This window comes from Temnothorax nylanderi, unplaced genomic scaffold, assembly GCF_030848795.1.
Source record: "Temnothorax nylanderi isolate EJ_2023f unplaced genomic scaffold, tnyl_v1.0 TNYL_tig0358_pilon, whole genome shotgun sequence".
Classification (NCBI taxonomy): domain Eukaryota; kingdom Metazoa; phylum Arthropoda; class Insecta; order Hymenoptera; family Formicidae; genus Temnothorax; species Temnothorax nylanderi.
Window position 1 is genome coordinate 112,365 of NW_027249420.1, and position 16,176 is coordinate 128,540.

Consider the following 16,176-nt stretch of genomic DNA (forward strand, 5'->3'; position numbering starts at 1 on the left):
TCATCAACTGATGATTTTATTGAAAAATGTTTCGGACAAAAGTTGCATGATTTGAAGGGGGACACATTAAAAAAATATGGACTTGACCTTGAGTGACTTTTTCAAGGCCAGGTCAATGTAATCGATGTTTTCTTAAACGGAACCACCCCCCCCCCCCCCCCAATGTAGTATATCATTTGAAAGGGCATAAAATAAGAAAAATTTTGGCGCAAACGAGATGCAATAAGATCTGCAGGCTGGCTTTTTGCAAGGCTTTAAGGTCAATCCAGACAAACTTGCATAAGTACATAAGCATATATGCATAAAGAAATAGATTGGTCTATTTCCTTATGCAGATGTATATGGACCAATCAATTTTTTTATGCTTATGTTTATGCGCTATGCAAGTTTGTCTGGATAGACCTTTAAAGGCCCGAGCACATAGAAAAACTTAAACAGTAAGACTTAAGCTGTAAGCAAATCAGCCAATCATAGTCAAGAACTTAAGGCATAATGTAAGCGGTAGCGAATGAAAACCGTTGATTTCCTTATTGCTACGTCTTACTGCTTAAGTTTTTCTGTGTGCCAAGGCCCTTAGAGATTAATATTTAAATCTGGCGCACTTCGTTCGCCACGTTTACCCCTCACCTATGATCTTTCCGCTCCCTCTCCCTACCTTTTGCACACACCAGGGTGTTTACGATAATTCGAGTACGAGTTAGTTCCACTAGAGCCGAAAAATATGATAGGCACAACCATCTACTATTTTCGTGAATCATGACAACTCACAACGCTTCCGATAAGTCGAGTAGAGTTAGTTTCGAGTCCGTTTTGAGCCGGCGTCCGGTACGGACGTCGGCTCATGTGCCTTACATTCGGAAACTTATGAAGAGACCCTGTGGCGGGCTCCCTCCTTTTGTGATTAGAGTGTTTATTTATAGTATTATATCTGTATTATAAAATGATTGGGAGTACTTTCAAGTGAAAGAACGAACGAAAGAACGGACTTCCTTTAGTGGAGCATTCTGTGTTCACGTGACTTGGTGCAATTCACGATAAGTACCTTATAGGCGATTAGCCTGATTCGTGAATCTGTTTCCTGGTGCAGAAAGACATATATTTTTTGTGAAAGATAGTATCTTTATTGAACTATATAAAGAGAAAGACTCTTTTTCCCTTTAATTACCCGAGAAAAAATGATCAGATATAATCACATATGATTATATAAAATCGACATTAGATATAATTAGATATAAAAAATGGCCCGATATAATTTTATATAATTGTATATAATTATATATAACCACATATAATTATATAACCATATATGGTTATATATAATTGTATGTGGTTATATGTGATTATATCTAACATAATAAATATTTTATATATACATATATATGTATATATATAAAATATTTATTGCATTAGATATAATCATATATTATTATATCTTTTCTTCATATATACATATATATAACTTGGCGCTGCTTGGCGTGAGATACTGCCGTGTCTCTTGATATCATTCTTATACCACTGTTTGTCAAATTTTAAATACGAGAAATAAGTCCTATCGAATGCCATCTATCGGATAATTCGAATTTAAGTTTATATATGGTTATATATAATCATATATAATCTACATGGATAAATGCTTATATCTATACAGATATAGTGCTATATCTGGTTGTACATAGGACAAGATTAGTCACATTAATATATCTGGATGGCTATATATGACTTCATATATAGTTTTATATAATGTTATATCTAGTTATATGTAGGGTGCACTACTCATATATCATTATATCTGGCTTCACATACATTTATATACGATTAGATATGGTGCTATATCTGGTTGTATATAGCGCCAGATTAGTCACATAAATATATCTGGCTATATATGACTGCATATATAGTTGTATATAATGCTATATCTAATTATATGTAGGGTGCACTATCATATATCATTTTATCTGGCTTCACATACATTTATATACAATTAGATATGGTGCTATATCTGGTTGTACATAGGACAAGATTAGTCACATTAATATATCTGGCTATATATGACTGCATATATAGTTTTATATAATACTATATCTAGTTATATGTCGGGTGCAGTACTCACATATCATCATATTTGGCTTCACATACATTTATATACGATTAGATATGGTACTATATCTGGTTGTATATAGCGCCAGATTAGTCACATAAATATATCTGGCTATATATGACTGCATATATAGTTGTATATAATACTATAACTAGTTATATGTAGAGTGCACTACTCACATATCATTATATCTGGCTTCACATAAAATTATATACATTTATATACAAGTAGATATGGTGCTATATCTGGTTGTATGTGGGACCACAGATTGCACATGTGGCCATGTATAATTAGATATGACCCCATATAAAAAAATATATAATTATATATAATTATATATATTCCAGATATAATTATATATGATTATATCTAATCATTTTTTCCCGGGTATATAATTATAAATCGAAATAATCTTGTAACTGATAGGATCTTTGGCCTTGCTTTGCATTTATATGCTCGAGTCTATGTTTTTGTTTAGTTTGTGAGTTAAATTTATATCAGCGAGTGTAGCGTCATGCGCCGTGTATGAGTGTACCTTTTTGAACAAAATCGTTATTTTTTCCTGGTGCAGGAAGATATATTCTTTGTAAAAGATAGTATCTTTATTGAACTATATAAAGAGAAAGACTCTTTCCCCTTTAATTATATAATTATAAATCGAAATAACCTTGTATCTGATAGGATCTTTGGCCTTGCTTTGCATTTATATGCTCGAGTCTATGTTTTTGTTTAGTTTGTAAGTTAAATTTATACCAGCGAGCGTAGCGTTCCCATTAGGGCTCTGATTTTATTCCGTTTTTCGAATAAACGTTTAAACGTGAAACGTTTATCCGTTTACATTTTCTTCCAGAAAAACATTTACGTTTAAACGTTTAGTAAACGTTTAGTAAACGTTTAGTAAACATTTAATAATCGCTTAGTAAACGCTTAGTAAACGCTTAGTAAACGTTTAGTAATCATCACTGAGAAAATTATACATTGTTATTTCGTGCGTGCGTGCATGCGTACGTACGAACGTGCGTGCATGCGCTCGCTCTCACTCGCGGATGTCGTCGATGATGCGAGCACGCGTGACAAAAACTTGTCGAACTGTGTCGTTCCCTCGTGCTTTTGTCTGCCCCTATTTGCTCCCCCCCCCTCCCCCGCGTCAAAATTAGGACTCGCTATTATTTAAACAAAAACTCATTTACTCGTATATTTAGTAAGTACATTCATTTATGAGTAGAAGAGAGTGTTTTACAAAATTAACTATTATTTATATGCTTTATTTCATTTTAAGTCAAAATTGCATCCAAATCTGAACAAAAGAATACTTTTTTATACCGTTTTTGTTTAACAGTGCGTCATATTAACAACAATATGTAATAACAATAATCTAAAAACAATCACTAATTGTGATTCATTCTTGCTTTTATACCAGCATCCGAATGCGTATTCGTTTTGTTCCAAGTCCAAGAAGTGCAAGCAGCGCGAACAAATCTAATTACTTCTGATTTATTGAATAAAAATGACTAAAGTAACGATGAAAGTAACGAATTCGTTTCCGTTACTGTAAAAATGTGACGACGTCACCGGAAAGAAAGTAACGGTAACGATATTACAAATAATACATTACTTCCCAACTCTGACTATATTTGTAATAAATATTTTATTAATAAAGTACATTCAAAAATAAAACACTTAAGAAAGGGATAATAAACGTTTATAGAAAAACGTGAAAATATTCGGAAAAACGTTTTTAGTAAACGGATATGCTATAAATATACGTGTAAACGTTTAAACGTTTAAACGTTTATCAGGCCCTAGACTTAAAACACGTGTATTCGGAAAAACGTTTCCAATAAACGGATATGCTAATTATCAAGAGACACGGCAGTGTCTCGCGCCAAGTATACGCGGAGCGAGACCGACCGTGACTCTTTTACGCGACGCGACGGGTTGCGAGTATACGAGATGTTGAGATCTCGATAACGAGTGAACGGATCAAGTTCTAAGTAGGCTTGATCGATAGCTTGGGGTCGAATTAGGGGGGGGTTTCTGTTATAAATATTCCGCTACGTGCCCTACGAGCGGAGATATTGCGACGCAAAGTCCAAATGTGAAAATTTTATTTTAAGATACTTTCTTCTACGTCGACCGCTCTCATCTTAATATAACATATATATAACAGAGAAATGTCACTTTCACTTTTTCGACACTGGCGGCTAACGGCGTTAGTATCGCAGTGCAGTGCAGTGCAGACAGTGCGTTTAGCGCGCTGTCATCAGTCAGTTCATCAGTTAACCTATTCTCGAGAGACACGGTAGTACGCGCGGAGCGAGACCGACCGTGACTCTTTACGCGACGCGACGATTAATTCAAGGTAATTGTTTTATGTAATTATCCTATATAATTATCTTATTCTATATATTACTGTTACTTATTTTACTGTTTATACTACGTTTACGTGAGTGTTTACATAGGTTAATAACCTATTATATTCATTTATATATTGACAGCAGAGAGCTGATACTGAGATCAAGGAGTCAAGGAGCCTGTTCACACGAGGCGTTTCTGCCGCGCGATTGCGGCCGCGCGTTAACGTTTGCACGAGCCGCACGCTGTCGCGAGGTAAGGTGCGACAACGCGCGTACGCGAAACGGCAGTAACACCGTAATCGTGCCGGCGATATACTGAAAATTGAATTGTTTCGTGCTTATCTGGAGATTTCGTATCCCTACATTGCCCTACATCGTATTACCACCGCTGCCGGAAAAGAAGGTTCTCTACGCTTTTGGCAGAAAGTGACGACTGACACGTTCGATCCCGACTTCGTTGATGATCGCAGAAGAGCTGGAGGAGGACTCGAGGTACGTTTCCGATTTGCAATTATAAAAGTATCGTGCGATGAATGTTGTACCCAATTATAACCTCAAATGAAGTTGTGCACGTTGCTAGTAACGCTGTCTGTAATAATTTGCGTGAAAGATTATTGATGTAATATAAAAATAAATTACACAATATGTATGTTTATTGTTCCCGAAACGAGTTACGATCTCATATTCTTCTAAAGCTTACCCTCATGTTCTTTTACTCAAAACCATTTTGACTTTTTAATCAGCTTGTAAACCGAATTATAAGGCCTGTTTTTTTTATCGGGCTGACACTTTCTTTCTCACTTTTCCCAAATTTTAAATATATATTATTTTTAATGTGAGTGTATATTAGTGTAACAATAAGAAACAGACCTATAACATGGATGAATGTTGAAACCAAATTTGAGACGAGTTAATCGTTTCTACAAAGAACAATGTATCATTCCATGTGATAAATATAATCTTCAAATTTTATAATAATATCATATTACAATTATTTTAGGTTCCAGTATGGGTGTGAAATCTGTAGTGCTAGTAGGTGGGATGGACATGCATGCATAAGGAATAATACTCGAAAAGAAACCTCATATTATCATCGCTACACCTGGTAGATTATTCGACCACTTGGAGAATACAAAAGGCTTCAATTTACGACAGTTAAAGTTTCTGGTAATTATATAAGCATATGGATTTATTTTGACAATCATTACATTGATTCTAATCTCTCTCTCGTTTTATTCGCAAGGTGATGGACGAGCCAGACCGCATCTTGAACATGGATTTCGAGGTAGAGGTTGATAAAATTCTCAGAGTAATGCCACGAGAAAGAAGGACGTTACTATTTTCAGTAACGATGACAAAGAAGGTGCTGAAGTTGCAACGTGCATCCTTACGCAATCCCGCGAAAGTTGAAGTGTCTACTAAGTATCAGACTGTAGAAAAACTGCAACAATATTACGATTTATTCCAGTGAAATTCAAGATACGAAATATAAACGATATAACTGTTAGTCACAAAAAGAAATATCAATCATCACAATTATTTTATTATTATTTTGGTACGATATACTCTTTATATTTATATGATAAAATTGCCATTTGAAATTAAGCATTTATTGAGACTCGTAAGACTTTTCGATGTTCTTATTTTTGTATCGTAATTATAAGTCGTTGATTAAAGAAAACAACTTGTATAGATAAGTAAATGTGCTATTTGAATTAGCTAACTGAATCAATGTTTAATTATAACTGTCGCAAATATTTGTATTTTTGTGCAATTAGAAATAAATTTCTTTTAAAAATTAAAATTTATCTTTTACGTAGCATGTTTCTCATTTGTATTATTCTTGAGTTAATTACTGAATTATATTCAATATTCTGAAATTTAGAATAAGTAGTTTATTCTTATCGTCTGAATATTTTTCCATTTAGGCTTGTGGTTAGCGCCGGTGTTGTACATCTCATTAGTATAGCATTAGTCGGCTGGGGCTCAGGCAGAGAAAAGGATGATCGTCTGGAACCAATACCTGCACTTGAAGAGAAAACAGCCGCAGCGATAATGTTATACTAAACATTATAATAGTGTTAAAATCGATGCAAGACTACGATTGAATTACGCTAACGTGCGTAATATCAAATTGATAGTGTCTATCAAGATTGAACAAAAATTATAGCTGATTGTGAGATTAAATAGCAATAGTTTTCGTTCATATTTGCCTAGATACAGTCCAGTTTTGCAACAGATATTGTGCAATTTAATATTGAATTGAAACGCAAATATAAACGTAGCAAGTATGTTTGAAGTGAAACGCGTTAATAAAAGACAATATTTCTCGTATGTGACGAATTAAGAGTTGGGATATGTATCACCCATGTGTGGCATATAATGTACATTTTGTCATGTTTTATGCATCGATATTATGTTAGTTCATAATAATATTCGTGATTTCAAAGCGACACTAATCGATTTACGAAATTTACGGAAAACGAGCATTTTATGTGTAACAATCGATTATTTATGATTGAAAGTTATGCGCTATTCGGTTTACATGGCATAAAAAGACGAGATTGAGCATGGAAAAACGCTTTATTATAGCTTAATCTATACATTAGTTTTTTTTATCAATAAGGCCGCAATCTAGACAATTATCGTTTCAAACTTCGGTTAACAAATTTCTATCGTTGATTAGTATAAACATTCGTATATCGAGTTATCTCCTGATATATCTCGTAAATAGTTAAAATCCATTTTCATATTCTTATTTAGCTGTTTTTTTTTTTTTTTACAAAGGCGATTGTTTTGACTAGACTGGGCTCTTAAAAGAGAACGATAATATATATATTTCTACCTATAATCCAATTAGTTAGAGGATATTTAATAAGTAAGTGTGGCGTGCCTTTTCTTCGAGACTAAATACTTTTAACAATTATTTCTTGAGACTGTTATATCCATATAAAATGTACGATTTAATTCCGTGGCCGTGGCAAATCGTACATGGAACGTATCATGAAATGTAAATACAATAAAAAGTTTGCTCCTCGGGAGTATATATTTATTACAATGATGTCGCGGGTGTAATAATAAAACAGCGAACAGGTCATAGAATGTGTTATAATCTTCGTACATACTTTATTTCCTTCATTACGTCGAGATCCTCGTCCTTATAATTTATTTCACATAAATAGTTTCATGCGTATAATATACAATAATCATTTGCTGTAGGTATGCGATGGGAAGAAAACGTACAGTAGGAAATTGTACAATTTTCCTCTTAAGGAAAGATGTGTGATAACACGCGAGATAATGTAAAAAAATTTAATGAAGGAGTAGGGTACAAGAGAATTTTATTGATATCTCTATCTTTTCTATATCTTTTCAACAGAAAGAAATTATTTATTGTATCAAAGGTATTAAAACTATTTATTGTATATCGAATATCAATGATTATATTTTAATGATAAAAGACGATGAGAGTGGTGGTGAAATTTTTTTACTTTATTAGTATTAATCACGTTAGAATGCGATTATGTCCTATATCGCTAAATATACAGGGTGTTCCTCAATGTTTGGTACTTTTTTCATATTTAGATAGAGCGAGCCAAACTGAGTCGAAAAGTCATGTACCATTTTGCAATTTTCGCAATAAGATCGTCAAGTCTTCTCGCAGAGAGTATTCATTATGTACATGGCTCTGTATTCCACGTTATTCAGACCGAATGGTGAGTTTCCTAAGGAATCTTTTTAATATCTCAACATTAATTAAACAAATTTACAGATATGGATCAATTAATCTATGTTTCTGATACTTTGAATCGGTAAACTCACCATACGGTACGGAGAACGTGTAACTTAATTTCTGTAACTGCCGCTGAAGATGGCTCAAAACTGAGCCGAAACGTACGGATCGATGTAATGTATCAAAACGACGAATAAATCAGTTATTTCTGATATTACGCACTGTGATCTTCCTCTGACCCTCATAGCCTTGACTTCTCCTATTTTAATCTCGAGGGTCCTCATATTACTTTATTTATTATTTTGACTTTTCTTTGATAAAATTTTATTATGTTCTTTGAAGGAGTATAAATTCTTCTTTCGAGTACATGATAAAGACTCTTTCTAAAATTTGTACATTTTAAGACTATTATCAAGAAAATATTCTTTCTTAAAGACAACCGTTACTTACTAAAAGAAAAAAAGTAAATTGAGTAATCGCTTTTTTAAGCAGTACAATTGATATTTCCCTGTGTATGCATGTACACTCGTATGTACATACGTACGCACAAAAAATTTTTCTATGTTGTTAGAAAACTTTATTTCTATTTAAAAAAGGCGAGAAACTATCATCGCTCAGAACGGGGGCCCGGCGTTACGCGCCGCTCGTGCGTAATCATCGACGCTTGTAGAAAACAACTGCCCGCACGCCGACCGCGGGGCGGCCGCATCTCGCCGCGCGCTTGGATTTGGCGGTGGGCCGGGCCAATACGGCAATTTTTAATCATTAATAACTCATCAACTTTTGCGAAAATTGCAAAATGGTACATGACTTTTCGACTCAGTTTGGCTCGCTCTATCTAAATATAAAAAAAGTACCAAACATTGAGGAACACCCTGTATACAGGGTATAAAACTAAAGGTGTTACAAACTATTATTTCTAAAACTAAGCAAATTATGAAATTTTTGTTTCTTTAGAAATAATAGCCTGTAACATCTTTAGCTTTACAATCTGTACATACTGTTTGTAAGATATATTCTTTATAAGACTAGACATTATAGACGCGCGCGCTATTTAATTAGAAGAGGATGCGTAACACTACAAAATGCATGATATCAGTACAAAATTACCTTTTTCAAAAAAGGTAAAAAAAGGGCGCCAAGTACACGCGTGGTTGTTACCTCGAAAAAAAACCAAGTGGTAGTATCATTAATTTTAAATTCAAAAATAAATAAAATCTATTCTAACCTAGGTGGTAGTAGCTTTAATTTTTCTTAACAAAATTATTAAATTACAAAATTGTTACTTTATTCAATCCAAGTGATATCTACCTCGAAAAAACCTAAATAACAAGTGGTATCTATTTAATCGAAAAAAAACCAAGTGGTAGTATCATTAATTTTAAATTCAAAAATAAATAAAATCTATTCTAACCTAGGTGATAGTAGCTTTCATTTTTCTTAACAAAATTATTAAATTACAAAATTGTTACTTTATTCAATCCAAGTGATATCTACCTCGAAAAAACCTAAATAACAAGTGGTATCTATTTAAAAAAAAATATGTGAAATCTTTTAATACTGCGCCAATTACAAAGAGAGAATATATATATATATATATATACCTTAACAAAATTATTATTATATCACAAAATTGCGTTACCAAACTCAATCCAAGTGATACGTACCAACCTAAGTGGTAGTAGCCTTATTTCTCCTTAACAAAATTATATCACAAAATTGCGTTACCTAACTCAACCTAAGTAATGTTATTTCAAAAAAATATATGAAATCTTTAAATTACGCCAACTACAAAAAGAATATATATATTGCTTTGAAAAATAATTGTAGCGCAACTACTCTTAAAAAATAAAACAAAATTGTGTTATCTAACTCAACCCACGTGGTATGTATCTTTGTATTCCTGAGGGTCTTTCTATCAATCTAAGTGGTAGTAGTTTTAATTCTCCTTGATAAAATTATAATATTACAAAGAATCATTTTAATCACAAAGAATTAAAAAGGTAACATTATAAAATAAAAATATTTAATTAAAATAAAATAAATAAATTTTTCTTGTAAAAAACTTGGCGCTGCTTTTTTAAGGTCTATCCAGACAAATTTACATCGCGCATAAACATAAGCGTAAGAAATTGATTGGTTCATATATATGTGCAAAAGGAAATAAAGACCAATTCATCTCTTTATGCATATGCTTATGCACCTATGCAAGTTTGTCTGGATTGACCTTAAAAAAGCAGCGCCAAGTTTTTCACAAGAAAAATTTATTTATTTTATTTTAATTAAATATTTTTATTTTATAATGTTACCTTTTTAATTCTTTGTGATTAAAATGATTCTTTGTAATATTATAATTTTATCAAGGAGAATTAAAACTACTACCACTTAGATTGATAGAAAGACCCTCAGGAATACAAAGATACATACCACGTGGGTTGAGTTAGATAACACAATTTTGTTTTATTTTTTAAGAGTAGTTGCGCTACAATTATTTTTCAAAGCAATATATATATTCTTTTTGTAGTTGGCGTAATTTAAAGATTTCATATATTTTTTGAAATAACATTACTTAGGTTGAGTTAGGTAACGCAATTTTGTGATATAATTTTGTTAAGGAGAAATAAGGCTACTACCACTTAGGTTGGTACGTATCACTTGGATTGAGTTTGGTAACGCAATTTTGTGATATAATAATAATTTTGTTAAGGTATATATATATATATATATATTCTCTCTTTGTAATTGGCGCAGTATTAAAAGATTTCACATATTTTTTTTTAAATAGATACCACTTGTTATTTAGGTTTTTTCGAGGTAGATATCACTTGGATTGAATAAAGTAACAATTTTGTAATTTAATAATTTTGTTAAGAAAAATGAAAGCTACTATCACCTAGGTTAGAATAGATTTTATTTATTTTTGAATTTAAAATTAATGATACTACCACTTGGTTTTTTTTTCGATTAAATAGATACCACTTGTTATTTAGGTTTTTTCGAGGTAGATATCACTTGGATTGAATAAAGTAACAATTTTGTAATTTAATAATTTTGTTAAGAAAAATTAAAGCTACTACCACCTAGGTTAGAATAGATTTTATTTATTTTTGAATTTAAAATTAATGATACTACCACTTGGTTTTTTTTTCGAGGTAACAACCACGCGTGTACTTGGCGCCCTTTTTTTACCTTTTTTGAAAATACGTATAAACGTGTTTCCGTTTAAACGTATAATAGCGAGCCCTAGTTAAAACTGAGATGGGCCCACATAAGTGACAGCCGATTGAAAGGGCCGCGGAAAAGCGGCGGACATTGTGAGCGGCGCCGCGAGCAGGGCGGCACGAGCGACAAATCGGCGGGGCAGAAAACTGCGACCTTGGAGCGCATGCGCGGGGGCCCAGCGTGGTCCCGCCGGACCGGCCACTCGTCACTGTCGAACCAGCCGTCGTCGAGGAGGCACCCCCGGAAAAGTGTCCCGACGCAGCCGACGCAGCGGCGAGCAACAATATGTAAGATCTCCGCTCCGGTACTACCGCGGTAATTAGGGCTCGATCTCGGCCAAGACCCGATATTGATGATTGCAGATATCGATTGGATTATTGTTTGTATCGATTAGATTATCTTCTGCGTGTGGCTACCGGTTGCCGTTATTGGAAATGCCGGTTACATTTGCATTTTGGTAGAACGTGTGGTCGCGGGGTCGGCCGAGATAGAGCCCGGAAAGTATTAGGAAGCCCTCCTCGGAAGCTCTTAGGCGGTCGACAGTCAATTCGTGTTTATCGTGTATTGTTGCGTGTATCGTATGTCGTGCTTATCGGGTATTGTTGCGCGTATCGTAGGCGTTGTTGAGAAGTTATCGTGTATTGTTGCGTGTATCGTATGTCGTGCTTATCGGGTATTGTCGCGTGTATCGTATGCGTGGTTGAGAATTTGTCGGGATAAATGTTGATGCGTGTCGCGAATGGAAACGTGTCGCGGTCGGTACGTTGCGGGAGATATTGCGTGTACTCGTACAGAGCCTCGCGGATACTTTGCGTCGTTATCGTGCGGGCAAGTATCGTCGCGCTCGCTCGACGGGGAATCTCGCGGGCGTATTGAGTGAGATATTGCGTTGTATTCGTCTTATTGTGTATTATTGCGTGTTGAGGGTCTCGCGTATGTTTCGAGTCGTTATTCAGGCGGGCAAATGTCGTCGCGCTCGCTCGGGCGGGAATCTCGCGGAGGTATTGCGTTGTTGCGGCCGCGTGGAAGCCGCGGCCAACATCGTGCGTAATCTGTTGAAACGTGATGCGCGTAACCGCACCTGGCGCCCATTTAGAGTGTGAGATGCGTGATTATCGAGAGTCACGGTTTCGCGAGTAGGATGTATGACGTTCCCACAGGACTCTATCTGAAATATACTATTTTTATTTTTATTATTTCATCTGTGTTGATTGCGCCGCGCCTGCTCCCCACTTTCCTTCCGTAACCGACACCCTGAGTTAGCGTTCACGTGATATCTACATGCGTGTGGGCCGGGAACCAAGTTTTGTCGAGAAAGTAATATCGCGGACACCGCGGAGCTACCGTCTGTTTAGTAGTTCATTTGCGGCAGCGCCCCTTCGGCTAGCGAGACCGAAGGAAAACGGGTCGCAAGGTAGAGAATGCCCGGTCGCTGATACCGCCATCGCCAAAGTTACGAGGGTTCCTCTTTCCGCAGAAGTCACTCGCCCGACTTGTTTCACTCCTCGACGTCCGATGACTCTATTCGGTGTCTGAACGGTTGTAATTCCCGTCTCATCCATATTCCATATGCAGTGAGCCTGGAAATGATGAGAAACGTTATTTTCGACTAAAACTGGCAACATTTATTCATCAGTTAACACACCTGGAAATGATGTTTATCCATCAGAGATCTTAGCAGCGCAAAGAACCTTTCTACATTTGTTCGATTGAAACTGGTGGCACGTGCTAAACTTGTCGCTTCTGGTTTGCGTATTGATAATATTGGATGTGATCGTTGGGAAAGCTGCTTAGCCAATCTTCACCGGCCGGCTTCCCACGATGCTGGTACCTTGAGATTCAATTTTTTGGCTAAATCAAAGGCTAAACCACGGGTTTCCTTCGCAGATAGCCCAAAGTACATCGTTGCAATGTACTAAGTATTCCACCAAAGTCTTTTCAGTTTCAGAGTCCATAACCTACATTTGAAATTAAGACGTTGCATGAATATAAACTTTGCTGAGCAGAGTGCATGCTTTTAAAAATTAATAATCGTTAAGTACTCACCGAGATATGTCCTTTATGTAGTACGACCACGTTATCCAAGTTTTTTATCTCATCGTTGTTCTTCTTTAACCAGTCGTTCAACGTGGATCTCCGGACAGCGAATTGTTTTGCGGCTGCGGAAACGCTCATTTTATCTTTTCTCACCGCAAGAACTGCCTTCTTGAGTTGCTCCTTGTCGACGGGAGTCCTTTTGCGACGATACGTGCGTACCATTTCCCTCCTATACAAACTGACGCACGTGCAAGGGAAGACAGAATCACGCCGCTCGAGGGAAACCTAACCTGAAATCGCCGTGAGCTGAAGTCGTGCGCCCGGCGCGCCACAGTGACGAGACTAGCGGACCAGCCCCAGGTGCTTACTAGCGGATAAGCCCCAAACATAAGTTTCAGGTTTGATCGCCCACGAAATATTAGACATTAACGATAATGAAAAAACTAAGGCTCTATAAAAGTGAGTATTCTCGTCCGCCATTTTCGATCCAATCATATGTGAAAACATAACCTTTCAAGGAACCTTTTCGTAAACGTCAATACGCTTTTCGGTCTCGCGATTAATGTAAAAATTTAGCTGAAATATCGATTCTGTTAAACTGAAAATAAGTATTAATTGATTCTTAATTGATTAGACGTGTGTTCTTAAACGCGCGACAGTATAATTAGTTTTATAAGTGTCGTATTTTTCGTAAATCGACACATCGTGACTCCGTTTCATTGTACGTATTTGAAGCAGTAATTTCAAGGGCAGGAGATATATTATTTAAATAATACTCATCGCGAAAAATTGTTTTCATGTTGCAGTTTTGTCATATTTTGACATATTTGTGTTTTTAGATTAAGGGTGCATTCGGGGAGCTCGCTACCGCGCTACCAACGCTAACGCTATTAACTCCGTTCATGGAGCCATGATAGCGCTAGCGAATGCGAGCTCCATGAACAGCAGTAGCGTACTAGCGTAGCGTTTCGTAGACCCCTGCGCCGCCAAATTTAAAAAGCTGAGTTAATAGATGCTGTTGTATCAATTACTTCTTTAATATTTTTAGGGCAGAAGTTGAGAGTAGTATGTGTGTAAATGAATATGATTCATTCGTAGTAAAACAACTTAAAGAAACTATTTTACAAAATATAAAAAAGCGATTTTAAATTTATGAAACTCATGTTTGCGGAGCACTTCTGGATCCGACTCTTTAAAGTGTTAGAGGTGTTGCTGAATATCTCGCAGACAAGCAGCAATCTCCTAAGGAATTTTTAATATATATGATCCACAAAATGATTATTTTTATATTTTATTTATTAACATTAGTGCCCATCTACAATAGGTGTTTTAAGCCCTAAGCCTTAAGAATTTGTTCAATCACAATTGAATTTGAAGAGAATAATTGACTGTGATTGGTCAATCCCTTAAGAAAAAATGCAGTCAAAACTGATAAAAAAACTGGGCACTAACTGGTGGATAACTGATTATTGTAACTGATGACAGCACAATCAGTATATTGAAACAAGTTACTGATAAAAGGAACAGTTGTACCAGTTACTGTTAAAAGAACTGGTCAATATTGGTCCAGTTTTATTCAGTTTTATATTGATCAGTAACTGATAGAACTTCCATGTTGTTCGGTTGATCAATTGAATCAATTGAACTTTCACCAGTTCTATAAACTTGCCTGAAGAACATAATCAGTATCTGACAAACCGTTAAAAAAAACTGAGGACCAGTCATTAGTTACTGATGGCAACACTCAGTGTCTAACCAGTTTTTTAGATTAATATAGAAACTGATTATTAAAACTGGGCGTCAACTGAAGAACATAATCAGCATCTGACAAACCGTTAAAAAAACTGAGGACCAGTCATCAGTTACTAATGGCAACACTCAGTGTCTAACCAGTTTTTAGAGTAATGTAGAAACTGATTATTAAAACTGGGTGTCAACTGAAGAATATAATCAGTATCTGACAAACCGTTAAAAAAAACTGAGGTCCAGTCATCAGTTACTGATGACAACACTCAGTGTCTAACCAGTATTGTAGAAACTGATTATTAAAACTGGACGTCAACTGAAAAGCATTACCAGTAACTGACTCTCGTATTCAGTCACTGATAGAACATCACAAGTTACTGATTCAACTTCATCAGTTACTGGTGCAACTGCTCAGTTCTTTTTCTTAAGGGATTTTTAGGGCTTATAGGGCTTAAAGCACCTATTGTAGATGGGCACTTAAGCGACGTTTTAGATTAGATCATATTTTAACAAATATTTTTGTTCTAGTAAAACTTATTGTCCAATTGAGTGACATTGTTTTTATATAAAATGAGAAATATAATTAAATATATTTTTTAATAATATATATCCATATTCGGTTCCATTTGATTATATGCTATGTAAAATTAATTTATACTTTTAATACAATGAAAAAATTAGTGTATATGAATTTTGTCCATTAAGCTATATATAACTTTTATTACAGTTTTTATAAACTATATATCTAAGCAATACCTAGTCTAGTCTCTAGGTAATTTACAGTATCTAGATTTACAAAATCTAGGCTTAATATTGTAATTAAGCCTAGTATATATAAGTCTTACATAGTTTATATTTGCAACAGCTTCTATATTAATCACCAAATATAAGATTATTATTTTTATGATATATATAAGTTATAAATTCTTATTCGTTTAGTTTTACTTTTTCATAATAGGTATCTAATAAAGAAGCAGATTATC

General features: G+C 35.0%; 2 long non-coding RNA genes across 4 annotated transcripts; one reads left to right on the forward strand and one right to left on the reverse strand.

Annotated features, from left to right (window-relative positions):
- The first annotated feature begins 3,958 nt into the window (after positions 1 to 3,958).
- LOC139781736 (uncharacterized) lies at positions 3,959 to 7,567 on the forward strand. Of its 3 annotated transcripts, XR_011720649.1 has the most exons (6): positions 3,959 to 4,460; positions 4,597 to 4,708; positions 4,804 to 4,947; positions 5,456 to 5,622; positions 5,699 to 6,010; positions 6,384 to 7,567. It is a non-coding gene; the product is annotated as an uncharacterized lncRNA (long non-coding RNA). The 3 variants fall into 3 exon arrangements; XR_011720647.1 differs by having other exon boundaries at positions 4,597 to 4,947; XR_011720648.1 differs by having other exon boundaries at positions 4,597 to 4,947; positions 5,699 to 5,958.
- Positions 7,568 to 10,767: 3,200 nt separating this feature from the next.
- On the reverse strand, positions 10,768 to 15,616 carry LOC139781738 (uncharacterized). The gene is made up of 3 exons (XR_011720652.1): positions 13,457 to 15,616; positions 13,056 to 13,368; positions 10,768 to 12,990 (listed from the first exon to the last, which is right to left on the reverse strand). It is a non-coding gene; the product is annotated as an uncharacterized lncRNA (long non-coding RNA).
- Positions 15,617 to 16,176: the final 560 nt, after the last annotated feature.